Source organism: Nuphar pumila, chromosome 13 (assembly GCF_984573655.1).
Source record: "Nuphar pumila chromosome 13, dmNupPumi1.hap1.1, whole genome shotgun sequence".
NCBI lineage: Eukaryota > Viridiplantae > Streptophyta > Magnoliopsida > Nymphaeales > Nymphaeaceae > Nuphar > Nuphar pumila.
This window is the reverse complement of record NC_143261.1, coordinates 12,974,965-12,991,941: the sequence shown is the minus strand read 5'-3', so window position 1 is coordinate 12,991,941 and position 16,977 is coordinate 12,974,965.

Below are 16,977 nucleotides of genomic sequence, written 5' to 3'. Positions count from 1 at the left end.
ACAAGCAAACACTGAACATAATATCTGGACGGCTAGCAGTTAAATAGAGAAGTGATCCTATCATACCTCGGTATACCTTTGTATCAACAGACTTACCATCTTCATCTTTGTCCAAAACAGTAGTAGTGCTTATAGGAGTAGATTTTGAAGCAGTTGAGTTCATGTTGAACCTCTTCAGAAGTTCACGAGCATACTTAGACTGATTGATGAAAACTCCATCCTTGGTTTGCTTAATATGCAGTCCAAGAAAGTAGGTGAGTTCTCCCATCATACTCATTTCAAATTCTTTCTGCATGGACTTAGAGAATTCTTCACAAAGAGTGTTGTTAGAAGATCCAAAGATGATATCGTCTACATATATTTGAACAATTAGGGTATGATTATTCACTATTTTTACAAATAATGTAGAGTCTGCTTTGCCTACAGAAAAACCAGTTTTTAACAAAAAGGTTTTAAGTCTATCATACCAAGCACGAGGTGCTTGTTTTAAACCATACAAAGCACGTTTGAGTTTGAAAACATGATCTGGATATTGTTCATTTTCAAATCCTGGAGGTTGTTTTACATAAACTTCTTCATTTATAAAACCATTTAGAAAAGCACTTTTAGCATCCATTTGATATAGTTTAAAATCCATATAGCTTGCATATGCTAAAAACATCCTAATAGATTCAAGTCTAGCAACAGGAGCAAAAGTTTCATCAAAATCAATACCTTCCTCCTGGTTGTATCCTTGAGCTACTAGTCTTGCCTTGTTTCTTATAACATTACCTGTTTCATCTAGCTTGTTTCTGAAGATCCATCTTGTCCCAATGATTGGATGATCCTTTGGTCTTGGTACAAGATCCCAAACTTCATTCCTTTGGAATTGATTCAGTTCTTCAGTCATGGCTAGCATCCAGAACTCATCGATGATGGCTTCATCAATCTTCTTTGGTTCAAGTTGAGAAATGAATGCCATATTTGCAATCCGTTCTAGCTGAGCTCTAGTCTGAACCCCCATTGTCAGTTCTCCCAAAATCTGCTTTTGAGGATGATCTTTGATATCGACAAATGTTCTTTGATGATCATCTTCATTAGACTTAGCTATGTTATCTAAAAATAAATCTGTACTTTCAACATCATCATCGTTAGTTTGCTTATGAACAGATTGATCAATAGATTCACAGAAACTAACATGCATAGATTCTTCAAAAGACTTAGAACACTTATTGAAAACCCTGTATGCTTTACTATGACTTGAATATCCTAAAAATATGCCTTCAATAGATTTAGCATCAAATTTATCTAGGTTATCTTTTGTGTTTAGGATAAAGCATTTACAACCAAAGACTTTGAAATAGTCTATTCTTGGAGTTCTGTCATAGAATAGTTCATAGGGAGTTTTATTTAATAAGGGTCTAATGAGAACTCTATTTGTTATGTAGCATGCAGTATTAACAGCTTCAGCCCAAAAAGATTTAGCAAGATTATTGTGTTGGAGCATAGTTCTAGCAAATTCCTGAAGGGTTCTATTCTTTCTTTCTACTACACCATTTTGAGGTGCAGCTCTAGGAAAGACAAAGTTATGAGAAATACCATGCAAGTTACAAAAATTTTCAAAAAGTTCATTTTCAAATTCTCCTTCATGGTCACTACGGATTTTAACAAAAGAACAAGATTTTTCATTTTGTAATTTTTTACATAAAATTTCAAATTGACAAAACGTATCACTTTTGTTTTTCAAAAATATTACCCAAGTAAATCTTGAGTAGTCATCTACAATGACAAAAACGTATTTATTGTGATTATGACTAGCTACTCTAGAAGGACCAAAGAAATCCAGGTGGAGAAGCTCTAGAGGTCTTTTGCTTGAAATGATATTTTTTGATTTAAAAGATGATTTGGACAGTTTTCCTAATTGACATGCATCACAAAAATAATCCTTTTTAAAAGATATTTTGGGTAACCCACGTACTAACTTATCTTTAGCTAATTTAGACATGTACTTAGAATTGACATAACCCATTCTCATGTGCCATAAATGTTGAGAGTCATTATTAGCTATGAGGCAATGTTCTGTGATGTTTTCTAGGTATAGTTCATATATATTATTTTTTCTTATACCTTTTAAGATAATATTTTCGTTGGTGTCTGCTATAAGACAAGCATTATGATTAAAGCTAACATTATAACTTGTATCACACATTTGACTAATACTTAGAAGGTTATGTTTTAAGCCTTTAACCAGGAGAACGTCTTTGATAAGAGGTTTATCTATATTTCCAATATTACCAATACCTATTATCAAACCTTTGTTGTTATCTCCAAAGGTGACGGTTCCTCCTTTTTTATGAAGAACAGCAAAGAGGTCTGAATGTCCAGTCATGTGTTTTGAACATCCACTGTCTAGAATCCATCTGTTCTTCTTGTTTGGAGCCTGCAAATCATTAAGTAAAATTTCTTTTTGGTACCCAATCGGGTCCTTTTTTGTTAGACTTTGGAACCCATATCCATTTGGATTTGGGTTTGTCTATAGCCTTAGAGGAGTTCAAAAAATTAGAATTATAATACTTCTTATTTGGTTCAGAAGAACTTTTCACAAAAGTGGTCTTTTGATTCATACAAGAAGGCTTGTTGAAATGGGAGTAGCCAATACCATTCTTGTAGAAAGAGACTTTTTGAGAGGATAGGAGTTTATCCAAGTTCTCTTTTCCTTTAGTAAACTTGAAAATCGTTTTCATAAGGTTCTCAGTTTTACTTTTTAATTCTGAAAATTCTACTTGCAGATTTTTAGTCTTGGAGCTAGTAGATGAGATTTCAGAAGTAATAAGAACATTTTTCTTTTGTAGCTCAGAATTTTCAATACTGAGTTTTTCATTTTTCAAAAGGAGCTCTAGATTCTCAGATTTTAACTGTTTATTTTTTAGAATCGTTTTCCTTGATTCTTCAAAAAGTTCCTGAAAAGCATTTTGAAGATCTTCAAAGGAGAAATCAAGAGATTCACTTACAGAGCTTTCTGCCATGAAGCACATGTTGGCGGTTTCTGCTTCATCATCATTTGACTCTTCACTGGTGGATGGTTCTGAATCATCCCATTGAGCATGCAAAGCCTTTTTCTTGAAGAACCTTTTCTTTGGTTCCTCAGTCTTGGATTTTCTTTTGAGAAGAGGACAGTCACGTCTCAGGTGACCTGGCTTATTACACTGGTAGCACATAGAATCTTCTTTTGGGTCTTTTCTTTCTTTGTGCTTATTTGGAAGCCAGTTCCTTCTCATAAAGCGCTGAAATTTTCTGGTGAGTAGCGCAATCTCAGTTTCTTTTTCTGATTCTTCATCCTCAGAAAGGGCTGGGAAAGCTAGAGTTTTCTTCAAGGGTTGTTCTTCTTCCCTTCTTTCTTTTATGTGGACTTCATAGGCCATAAGATTGCCTATTAAGTCGTCCAGAGTAAGCTTAGATAAATCTTGAGCTTCTTCAATAGCTGTAGTCTTTTTCTCTCAATCAGTTGTGAGAGATCTCAAGATTTTCTTCACCTTTTCTGTCTGGGAATATGTTACACCCAGAGATTTCAGATCATTGGTGATGTTGGTGAATCTGGTAAACATCTCTGTGATGGGTTCATCTTTGTTCATTTTGAACAACTCATATTTTCTGACAAGAGATGAGATTTTGGCTTCTTTCACTTTGTTGGTTCCTTCATGAATAACCTCTAAAGAATGCCAAATATCATATGCAGATTCACATATAGATATTCTATTGAATTCGTTCTGATAAATGGCACAATATAAGGCATTCATAGCCTTTGCATTTAGGTTTGCCATTTTTATTTCTTCATCAGACCATAAGTTATAGTCTGCGGATGGAGATGTGTATGGATGCTCAACAATTTTCCATACAACAAAATCTATGGACTTGAGAAATATAGTCATTCTGCACTTCCAGTATCCATAGTTGGAGTCGTTGAAGAAAGGAGGACGAGATGCGTGTTGACCTTCAATATCACGAGCATAAGAGGTAGATGCTATTTGTGCTGGAAGACTTGTTATGTCGAAACCAGCAAACCTGCTCTGATACCAAATAAAATTCCACTAGAGGGGGGTGAATAGTGAAATACGATAAAGATCGATAAAATAAAATAATCAGACAATAAGGCACAACACATAAAACACAGAATTTATACTGGTTCGGTCAATACCCAGACCTACATTCAGTCCCCAAGCAAACCACTTGAGCTTTCCACTATAACATCTGAGTCACCGAATAAATAGTACAACACCCTCTTCCTCAGAGGTCTTCTTCTCTTAACAGAGAAGGGGCACACCCTCTTTCACAGAGGTCTTCTTCTCTCAACAGAGAAGGACAGCACCCTCTTTCACAGAGGTCTTCTTCTCTCAACAGAGAAGGGCAACACCCTCTTTCACAGAGGTCTACTTCTTTCAACAAAGAAGGAAAACAGTGAATAACAGAGTTACAATGCTTCCTATAGAACCTTCAGAATGATATGAATGCACGAATGAAGGATTCTCAGAATGTTCTATTTGTCACTCAGAGGATACTCTTTGTCAAAGAGCTACACTTGACTTTTTTTCTTTTCTTTCTTTTCTTTTTCTCTTTCTTTTTCAAGGCTCTCTTTTCAAATAATGAATAGGAATTTTTCTCGTTGTAAGCTCACATGTCCATTCCATGTTGAATAGTTTATTTGAGTGTGTTTATATAGCTTTTAAAAAAGTAGTCGTTACTTTTTGAAATCGTAGCCTTTTTGAGATGTGAAATGTTATGTCATTTCAAAAAACATATTTAGAGAAATTCGAGAAAGCCTTTTTCCATAAAAGTAAAATATAGGGTACACTAGTCGTTGTAATATTTTAGGTAATACATATTTTATGTAAAAAGTCTATTTCTTACAATAGTACATTGAACGTTGGATTGTAGTTTTGTCTTTATTCTAATTAATGATTTGAGGTACATAAGTACTTCTTTACTTTAAATGAGTGTAAGTACAATGAGTGCTTTGAGATATTTATTTGTACATAGTCATGTCAAGTGTTTTCTTTATGTTGTGTTTTTCAAAGTCTTCAGAGAGAATGAAGACTAAAAGAAAGTCGACATTCTTGAGAAGGATATTTAACAAGGATTTCTTACAGGAGGTATTTAATGCTATACAAAGAGAATGATGACTTCAAGTAAGTCGACATTCTATGGGTTTGTAAAAAGGTAACTAGACTCATTTCAAAACCTTTATTATATTTGTTTTCTTTGTGTAGCCGATTTTCATGTTTTGTCTTTTTCCTATATTTGAAAGCATTTCTTTAAAGAAGGTAACTAGAGTCTTTTCAAAACATATTATATTTGTTTTTCTTTATGTAGCCGATTTCATGTTTTGTCTTTTTCCTATATTTGAAATCATTTCTTTAAAGAAGGTAACTAGAGTCTTTTCAAAACATATTATATTTGTTTTTCTTTATGTAGCCAATTTCATGTTTTGTCTTTTTCCTATATTTCTTTTCATGTTGTCTTGTATATGATGTAAGGTACAATTATTACATTTTGAAATCATGTCAAAATACCTTTTTCATAAAGGGTTGTAAGAAGGTACAATTATTAGTTTTCAAAAAGGAGCTTTTTGAAACTATCGTATACTTTTATGATATAGCTTTTATGAATGAATATGTAATATGCAATATGCATGTTCCTGAAGGTTCTGTTACATATGACTCTAAAGAAGAAAAAAATCTTCATCTTGAGGTAGCCGATCTCTTCAGTTGATCTTTAGGAATGCATGGCTCATCAAGCTTTTTCTTCAAGGAGTATGATTGCACCATAGTTGTACTTGAACAGGAAGTCTCCATCCTTTTTGGGTGAGATATCCTTGCATCAAATACTCGTTAGATTTATGGCAAAACATATTCAGTCATAATATAACATTTTTCAAGAGGACATATTATCATATCATATAAAATCAAATACGACAGTGTATCATATTATGTGACATCAAAAACAGAGTTTCTCAACACTTTTCCATAAGGTAATCCCCTGGCGATGGTGGTACCCAAACTATTGAAGGAGTCATGTTCTAAAGGTTTTTCCGGTTTATCATCTGATACCAGGTTAGAGGAATTTTGCCCTTCTTGATCTTTGACTATAGAAGGTGTTACATCAGACTTGATTTGGCGAGGCTTTAGATTACTACAGATCCAACAGCAACCCTGCCTACGAAAGTTACGATAATGACATTGGCTGCAAGACCAATCACCCTTGACTATGTTGTGGTTGTATCCTCGTTGCACCGTGGCTGATTTCCCTCTTTCCAAATAGTGAGACCTCCGCGATTTAACCAACATCCAACCTTTCTCTTTCACTATAAGAAATTTGTGGATTAGCGACAACCTCAATCCATCACTAATTCGTCGCTAAGCAGTTTAGCGATGGATTAGCGGCAGATAACTTTCATCGCAAAATTATAGTCGCTAATTAGCAACAAAAACTATCTGTCACAAATTCCATCGCTAATTTGCGACGAATTAGCGAATGTCATGATTCATCGCAAGGCCATCATTAATATACAGAGATTTTGGTTTGGCGAAGGATTAAAATCCGTCACTACTTTTTTCGCTATTGTAGCGATGGACTTAGCGATGAATTAAAATCCATCACAAAAACATTGGTCGATTCACTTTTGTGATGGATTAATATTCGTTCCTAATCCGTCACTAAATTGGACGCCGATAGTAAATAGCGACGGATAATATTCGTCGCTAATCTGTTGCAAACAATAAAAAAAAATAAAAACTTTTATTTAAAACATAAATATCAAGAAAAAATTCTCGTGATACAATTTATATTTCCTGTATAGTTTATATTTCCTGTGTATAAAAAACAAAGTACACATAAAATATATATATATAAAGCAACTAAAACAATTTATCGATCCACTATAATCCTCGCCAAGTTCTAATTATTTACAAGTGAACATTTACAAAGAGTTTTTTTTTTAAACAACAAGAAGGTACAACAAATTCAACACATGAATCTAATCATCTTCTTCATTGTCTTGATCTGCCCCTTCAGCTCCTCTACGCTGATTATCTCCAGCATCCTACAAGAGAAAAGAAAGGTTAGTATTGATAAACAAAATATAATAAAATAAATTATATGCAATGTACCTAAATTAAGGCAATCAAAGTAACATGAAATCTAACGATATGCAATACATCACATGAAACTTTCATACCTGAGAGGCACCTGCAGACGAAGTTCTCCTGTCCCAAAAAAAGATGCGTAACTCATTACGGACAACGTCGAAAATTGCTTCATATAAATAGTTACGCATTGTGTCCTTAACAAGCTGGCGTACACCATCTCAAGAATTAGGCGGGTCAGTCGGATGTTTGGAGCTGATGCTAGGGGGAGAACTTTGTGAGCCGTGACTGGAGGAGGAAACGACTGGTGAGATATTCATATTACTCTCAAACCCGAACACACGACCTTTTTTAGGTTCACTTGTTGCAGTCACCCATGCTGCAGGATCAAAAGATGGATGCTGAGTGGAGTCATCGCCATATCGCTCTATCATCTGTTGCTCATATGACTCCTACAAAGTAATGATTATAATATGAATTAATAATTAAGAATTACAATATTTATGATAACTTATATATTACAATGTTTATTAATACAATAAGTACATATTGTTGTCGTTCTCGCCTTCTCTGATACGAACTCTCTCGTGGTCTTACATTTATGTATTTTAACAAACACATCCTTGTATGGCACAATGCCTCTTTTTTCTGCTTCTTGCGAAGTTAAATGATAAAAGAATTATTTAACAGGTATGCAATAATACTTATAAAATTGACAATATATATATATATATTGATGAGTTATCATTTTCTTCAGATAGCTCCCAAAAGTCTTAGATTCACCTGTGTGTAGATGGGCATCGGGCATTTTCGCTCAGTTTTGTGCAGCCTTCGCTGAGCGGTTTCGAAATTCATACCCCGCCCACTTGTCACACATTGCATCCCAAACATCTGACCTAATAGTAGAAGGTCCATGGCCCTTCCACTGCATTGGATCATTTATCCCGTCAGATGCTTTTCTTGCTGCAGTCTTCATATTGTGCAGCATGTCTCCAAATCGACTGACAGCCACCTTCTGTCATAACTTTCTCGCGTTCTGCTTTTCTATCATAATCGTGAAGCAATTCGAAGCCTACAAATATTCTCAAAAAGTTAGTAGACATAACTATAAAAAAAAATTAAATATGAAACACATTAACTATGAGAAACGGTTGTATACCATGAATGAGGACCACAATCTGTCCAATACCTCCTTCGGATACTCTTTCTATTGAGTGACTGGCCTTGGTAAATGTTGAACTAGTGAATTCTTAATCTCTCGTATTACTTCTTGTGTCTTGAACCTCGCACTGCACATGAATTGGTACGCATTAACTATCAATATACAATATTTATAAGATAAGTATAGGATAAGTGAAAATGAAATACTTACGGTCGATTATCGATATACACTATTTGAATGAGCCTTCTTGTGTCAGACTAAGAAGAACCTGCATCCAGCGTTGTCACGTGACTTGTATGAACAACTGGTGTAGGTGGGTCATGTGTAGGTGAAACATCATTTGTAGAAAAATAAGTTAGAAATTCACACAACATGCATTTAAACTAATCAAGTATACAATTAATTAAATGATATACCTATCGAAGCAGCCCGTGAAGTTGAAGGTTGAGATAAGTTATCACTAGCTGATCAACCACTGTAACCTCCACGAACCATATTCTAACAAATAAAAAATGTCATGCAATACATTTAAACATTGTAATACCTTCAAATCATTGCAATATATTTCAATATATTCAAATAATTCAAATCATTAACATCAAATATTGCAATACATTTAAATCATTCAAACATGTTACAATATATTCAAATCATAACTCTATACGTATCGAAGATACATAATCAAAGAATAAAAAATGCCATGCAATACATTCAAACATTTTAATACCTTCAAATCATTGTAATATATTTCAATACATTCAAATAATTCAAATCATTCACATCAAATATTGCAATACATTCAAATCATTCAAATATGTTACAATACATTCAAATCATAACTCTATATGTATCAAAGATAAATAATCAAAGAATAAAAAATGTCATGCAATATATTCAAACATTGCAATACCTTCAAATCATTCAAGTCATTGCAATACATTTCAATACATTCAAATCATTCACATCAAATAAAGGTTTGTATTACAAGATTTATTTCACTAGCTCGAGAATTCTTTCTCATCACTTATTTGACTTTCATATTCTTCTTCTTCCTCCTCCTCTTCTTCATCTTCTTCATCTTCTTCTTCTTCTTCATTGGTCGCCCATCCACTTGGTATATCATTTGGATCACATTCTTCCATGAATGTTTCATCGACCAATGGAGATATGACATACATACCATGCGCAACATCATGACCATAAGAGAAGTCATACATATCATCTGATTGATAGTAATCACTCTCTTCAGTTAACTTGTCTTTCTGTAACTGATCATACTCGGGTATAGTTTAGACTTCACCTTGCAATCTGCCCACCATTCATTTCTATCTGACTTCTTTGTAATCGGATATGAAGTATAGTAAACTTGTTGAGATTGTGAGGCTAATATGAATGGTTCATATGTTCCAAACCTTGATTTATGATTCACCTCCACAATGTGTAAGGCTTTTTTGACTCTTGTTGCAGTGAGATCAAACAAATGACACTTGAATAAAGTTATTTATGCTTAAGTAAGTCAACTTCATTATTTCTTCTATAACACCATAGTAGTCATGTTCATTTTCACCGTAGCTGCTACTCTTGACACGCATGCCACTATTCATCATTGACTTGTTTACACCGTAGTCTTTTGTATGAAATTGATAACCATTTTTTGATGTACCCGTTGTAACATTGCATAACTTTTGTCGGACCATTTTGTAAATCGCATATTCCTTGATCTTTAACATTACCATGGCGGACCTACAAACATAAACAATGACTGTGATCACGACCAATTAAATAATTTATTGTTGTTTACACAGAGACAATGTATGTCATCATCCTTACCAACTCTTTCAACCATGACACAAACTTATTTTCATGTTCTTTTTGTACTTTTTCATTAGTGAGATGAAAATTTTCTTCGCAACTCCAGATCAAATTGTCTGCACTTAACAAATACTTATATTACTGAACCATGTATGCACATATAGAACATAAAAGGATATAGATTTGTGTTGCATCTACATATACTTACTCAATGTATGGGTCGATCACTGAGTAATTAAAAATGATATAGATTTGTGATGCACCTTGCTCCCGATCTTCCAAGAGTCTTGACCGGCAACTGCCAAAGGCATGCCCAAGTGGTTGAAATGTCGACAGTTTGTTAGTTATAGTAAATTGTTCTCCATCATCGTTACGAGGTGGGCATGTGTAACATGTTGGAATGCGAGGTTAAAAGTATATAAATAAGAAATTTGAAATCTTTTTTAAAGTGTATGCTTTACAAATAGAGCCCTCTACTCTTGCTTTATTTTGAACCTTTTTTTTTGAGGTCAAACATGCATCTATCAAAAATATACATCTTGGATTACAATAAATTTCTCAATAGCATTGAAGAGAAAAATATAAGAAAACATATACCTTTCAAATGGGTACATCCACTAATATTGCACAGGACCACCAACCCTTAGCTCATATGGTAAATGTATGATCAAATATTCCATAACATCGAAAAATGTTGGCTGAAATATCTTCTCTAGTTGACAAATAGTAGTGACGACAGAATCCTGGAGATTCTTTACTTCAGATACTATGACTTCCGATGCGCACAATATTCTAAAAAAATCTACTCAAATCGGATAATACCCCCTATATAGGTTTGTCTAACATATTATAGAATGTTAGGGGTATCAACCGTTGGATAAAGACGTGACAATCATGGCTCTTCAACCCATATAATTGTCCATTGTCTATCTTCACAGCCCGAGCAATGTTAAAGACTTATCCATCTGGAAATCTCAACTGTCTCAACCATTGACATACCTACTTTATTTGATATGGTCCAAGCATGTACCTTGCCTTTGGTTTCAGTACTTTGCCATTGTACTCTTTGAGTTCCAATTCTAGTCTTTTATATATTACTTTTAAATCCATACGGGCCTTCGGATTATCCTTTGTTTTTTCTTTCACATTCATTACTGTATTGAACACATTATCAAACATATTTTTTTCTACATGCACCACATTCAAATTATGTCGTATCAATAAAGTCGGCCAATATAATAGTTCTCAAAATATAGATTTTTTTGTCCAATTGTGATCCTTCTCAAATCCAAGAAAGGGCATCGGGCTACGGACATTTGTCAATCCATATAAAAAGTATCGTAATCTTCTTAAAATCTCTATGCCAGACAATCTTGTGGGTGGACCTTTCATTTCAGCTGTGTCTGCTCAAAACGCATTCTTTTGTCATCGAAACGGATGGTCGTTGGGTAGAAATCGACGGTGACACTCAAACCAGCACGACTTCTTTTCATGCGTTAATCTAAAAGATTTTGTATCCTTCATGCAGTACGGACATGCCAACCTCCCATGTGTGCTCCAACCAGATAAGAAACTATATGCAAGAAAGTCACTGATTGTCCATAGAACAACAACCTTCATATTGAAATTTTGTTTTTTGTGGGCATCGTATATGAGAACATAATCATCCCACAGTACTTTCAGTTCATCAATCAATGACCTTAAATATACATCAAGATTTTCGCTCGGAGAGGTTGAACCAGGGATCAATAGAGAGAAGAAAAGATTTTGACGCTTCATATACAAGCTTGGAGGAAGGTTGTTTGGAGTTACAAATATTGACCAACACGAGTATGAAGTTGATCCACCCCTAAATGGATTAAATCCATCTGTACATAAATCGAGTCTAACATTTCTCACTTCCATTGCGAAGGTCTCATGAGTACGATCAAAGTGCTTTTAAGCTTTCACGTCAACAGGATGAGTGATCTTGTCTTCATCATGTCAAACTTTATTTGCATGTCATATCATTTGTTTAGCTGTCATCGAAGACATATATAGTTGTTGCAATCTAGAGGTGAGAGGAAAGTAGCAGAGTGACTTGTATGACACTTCTTTTGACCTTGTGCTACCATTTCCCCTTGTCTTTGGCTTGAACCAAGGATGCCCACATGACGGATATGATCTACTATTTTCTTTATCTTTGAAATACAACATGCAGTGATTTGAATAAGCATCTATCTTTTGGTATCCTATACCTAGAGCGTTGACTATAACCTTCGCACGGTAGAGATTTTCTGGTAATTTCTCATCTTTGGGCAACATACTCTTCACAATAGAGCACAGACGATCAAAACATGATTGACTCAAATTATACTATGACTTCAAATTCAATAGTTGAAGAATTGCAGACAAGATAGTGTGACTCTCGCAACCATTCCACAGTGACTCATCAGCATCTCTAAGTAAGTCATAAAATCTACTCGTTGCATCATTTATTGCTTCTTCATCTACCCCAGTTGGTGCATCACTATATCCCATAGCAGAACTCATTTCTAGTCCTACGGCGTCAAATATCAAATCCACATATGGATTATCGTGCACCACATCTACTCGTGCGTCAAAATTGTTCCTAAATTTTTCACCATGAAACGTCTAATTCTGATAATCACTCATAAAACCCTTCTTGTATGGGTGATGTCTAACGCCATGAGGTTCTACAAATCGATTGTTCTTATAAATCTTGTAGGGATACCTAATTCAACCTGTGGGATCCATTGTACTGACACTTGCTGTTACAAATTTAATAAAACTTTCAACACCATCCATATATTCAAGTGATACATCATTGTCAACTATCCTACGATACATCTATTCACGGTTTGCAGTCATTTTGTCATATGATGTTACGAATATTATCCTAACCAGTTAAAAGAGAATCATCAGAATGCTATGATGAAAAAAATAACAAATTTATGATGCATTCGTGGTAGATGTAATGATTTGATATATATCACACACACACACACATATATATATATATAATGTCATACAATCACAAGAATGCATGCATTGATAACTTAATATTTTCATGTGCAAACTATTCATAACACGATAGATTTATTTGAAGCATATTTTCATGATACAATATCACATGAAAGTCATAATCAAATAGAAAGTTCACATCAAACATTGTAATACATTCATATCAAAACAATGTCAAACATATACCTGCAACAAACACACTATAATATCTCGCTAACTACTATCATGACTAGTATGGAATCTGAACTCCAAAAATAAGAATACTTCTATTTTCATATATTAAAATCATGCTCAGCATGATCTTTGAACTCCATCAAAGTAATCCTAGATGTTCACAACTAAGTGAGTGTGTGAACAAAAAAGTGTTGCATCCAAGAAATTAAATAACTTGTGATGCACATGCATCACTTACTCACCACAGGTATTTACCCGATTTGCAGTGCTTTTGTCACTTACTTACCATGGGTGGTGGGGCACAAGCGGGATCTGTTGAAAAATCTGTAAGAGACACTGTATTAAAATGAAGTTTATTACCCGATAACATGGAGGGTGACGCCTCCTGTCGAAAATGAACCCGGACAGGAAGACACAAGCCTCTGGTGAAAGCGAGATAGACAGGAGTGTTGCCCCTACTGGCAGTAAGGTCAAGGCAAGGAGGTCTCGCCCCCTCCCATATCAATCATGAGGTAGGGGGTCTCGCCCCCTGCCAAGGCAAAATTTCTCGACAGGGGGATCTGCCCCCTGCCGGGCAAAATTTCCTGGCAGGGGGATTCGCCCCTTGCCGGGCAAAAAAGACAAGGGGCAGGGGGGTTTTGCTCCCTGTCGAATTTATCGAAGAGGGAGGGGGGAAGCCACTCCCTGGCAGAGAAAACAAAAAACAAAAGGGCATGGACTTCTCCCTTTGCAGATCATTCTCCGACAGCCGATAGGGGGGGCCTGTCGGCATTCAAAATGATAGGGGCGAAGCCCCCTACCATGCCGAAGAAAAAGAGGATAGGGGCGGAGCTCCCTGTCCTGCCGAAGAGATCAAGGGCAAGGGGAGGGCCTGTCAGAGGCGATCGGGGCCTCTGCCAGCCCCCGCCGACTACACATGGGTGGGGAGGGCCCGGTAGAGGGTGTCGGGCCTCTGCTTCACACAATTGTCTGGTAATGGTGCTGTGAACAATTGAGGATGATAAAATTTCCTGACAAATCCACGGTGAATACTAAACCGCGATGTTATCTTATCGAGAGTTGCACATACTTGACACCACCATCCTTGGAAGACAGACCTGCGCATGCAAGGAGTGTGTTTTCTTGATCAATCTGAACCCTTCATCCCCGTCCTTAACAATGTTACCACTTCCTTTTGTAAATATAAAATGAATACCCAGCCTGGAAAGAATGGGTTGTACGTCTTGCCACTCAACACCACCGCTTTGTACACATCTAACCATGGCTGGAATCCAATACCTTCGTGCTTCATCAGCATCCATCTCTGAGATGATAGATATGAATTCCTTAAGAGCCATCAAATTAATATCACGTGATTGATGCCAATGAAAACCCCCTACTCTGGCCTCAATATCATCTTCTGATTCACCATTAAAGAGCCAGAGTTTCAGTCTTTGACCCTCGGCCCTCTTCCACCAAACGAGCCTAGCTACGCCCTCTCGCACCAAGATGTTTGGCTTCTTATTTGCCCTCGTAGTGTGGTTGTCACCTTTCATGATCCCTTCAGCATAGGTCTTTCGAGACGCATCCATGCGAGAAGCCTCCACCTCTGTCATGAATGGTATTACAATCCTGATGGAGCCCTAGACTATAGAAACCTGACGTATCCATGGATGATTCGGATGCTTGTGAACTGGATGACTGTCGCTATTAACAGTCTTGGTTCCTGGCTGTAGCTTAAACTTTATTTATTCATTGCACATGAAGGATTGGTTGTACAAGTTAGCTGAAGTGGAATATTTAATTTGGTAACCTCTCAATCTCAATCATACTAACTCTTTTCGTATGATTGGACCTCCAATCATGCAATTCAGTTAGATCCATACGTGCATGGAAAGATTTTAGCAACTTGCTACCGCATGCGATTGCTGATAATAAATAATGCTAGAATATTATTTATTTATTTATTTATGAGAAGACGACATAATCTTTTTTTTCTTATATATTTCCATTGATCCACTGGGCTGGTAAACTAGACCAGCTGCTTGTGATTTGGCTCATGCTTAGCTCATAAACATCTCATTAGAACTCGTACAATAGACTCTTCAAAGATGAACATAAACAACATTGTTTACATACATTTTTTTAGATTAATATACTGTAAAATAAAGAGACAAAGTGTTTGACTTTTGAGTAATATGTTTTTTTTTTATATTTACCCGAAGAAACCACCCTCAAGATCATAGACCTAGCCGTGCTTGCTTTGTCGGCCGTACTTATGATCACTGTCCTGACAGCATAAAACTTTGTGAGCTTACCCCTTGCTCCAGGGAGTCGCCACACTTTGGCTTGTGCGAGGGCTGACGCCCATGGGATTTGAACCTAGACCACCTGCATGCCGAGAGGCCTAGGTCCTATCCCGTTATGCCAAACACCTTTGAGGCATGAGCAATAAGTTTAGCATTAAGTCTCGTTAGCTTTCATCTTTGAGACAATTTGTTTGTTTGGCTTTTTAAGTAAGCCAGTTTGGGCTTTGCTTTAGGAGACTAGAGTTAAGCGTACACTCTTTTTAATATTTCAAAAGAAAAGACTTGTCATGAGCTTGAGCTTGGCACGACTCGCCACAAAAAATGTGCCAAGAAGTTTTTCTTAGATTTTTAATGGGATATTTCAATTAGACCTGTAGGAAGCTTTCAGGGGTCGCTGAATCTTTTTTTGTTTTTTTTAACCAAAGGGTTTTCTTAAATCACCAACCATGCAATATGCCTAGCTGTTCTCTGATTTATTAGTGGAATTTTTTCAGTCTTGTCAACAGAAAAAGAAAGAGTTGGTATAGTTTGATCTAGATGCACTTTTATAACCACCGACTGCTGATGCTAAATTGCAAACCAAACAATTGAGTAAAGGTTAAGAATAGGAATATCATCAGGATGACTTATTTTATTGCAGTTCCCCAACTTCTCTATTTATTGGTTGTTTTCTTTCGGTGAGCTGTAAATTGCAAAAGACAAACAGTCTAGACTGCAAGAGATTTCTGTACGTTACCTATGCTCAATGTCTCTTTTTTACAGCAATATAAAATTACAATATAAAACTATTATTCAAAGTGAAAACTTTTCTGACAATATTTTCCACTAAAAAGAAAAGAAAAATCCCTTAGTTAATCAGGAATCGTCCCTTGAGATATTCCAACTCGGTTTGGTAAGAAAATTTCTAAGTTGTTGGTTTGAGCTAAAGGGAAGCAGCGATTAATATACATTTATTAAGTAGCGATTGCCATTTACAAAAAAGTAAAAAAATATAGCTTTATAAACGATATCTTTACTTATTTTTTCATTTTCCCTCAAATTTGCTAAACTCAGGGAGGTAGGACTACCCCCATCCCTCACCTCCATTGAAGTGCAGAGGAGGGATCCTAAGCCACAAAATTCTCTCCCTTTATATTAGTTAATTAATTTAACTCTTCTCCTCACATAATTTAGCATTCTTCATAATTCTTGAAACATATGAAAAAAAAAATGCCTTCATAATCAGTATGTACCACAAATATAAAATCATCATGGAGGAAATACAACTAGTCGTTGGGTTTGGAGATACTAGAAATGAGTAATAGTTCAATAAGAAAAGGACCCATAGTTAAAAGATTTTTTCTGCTAGTAATCAGGAAAAAATCCTCTATATATTAAAAAAAAATGTGCCCGCACACAC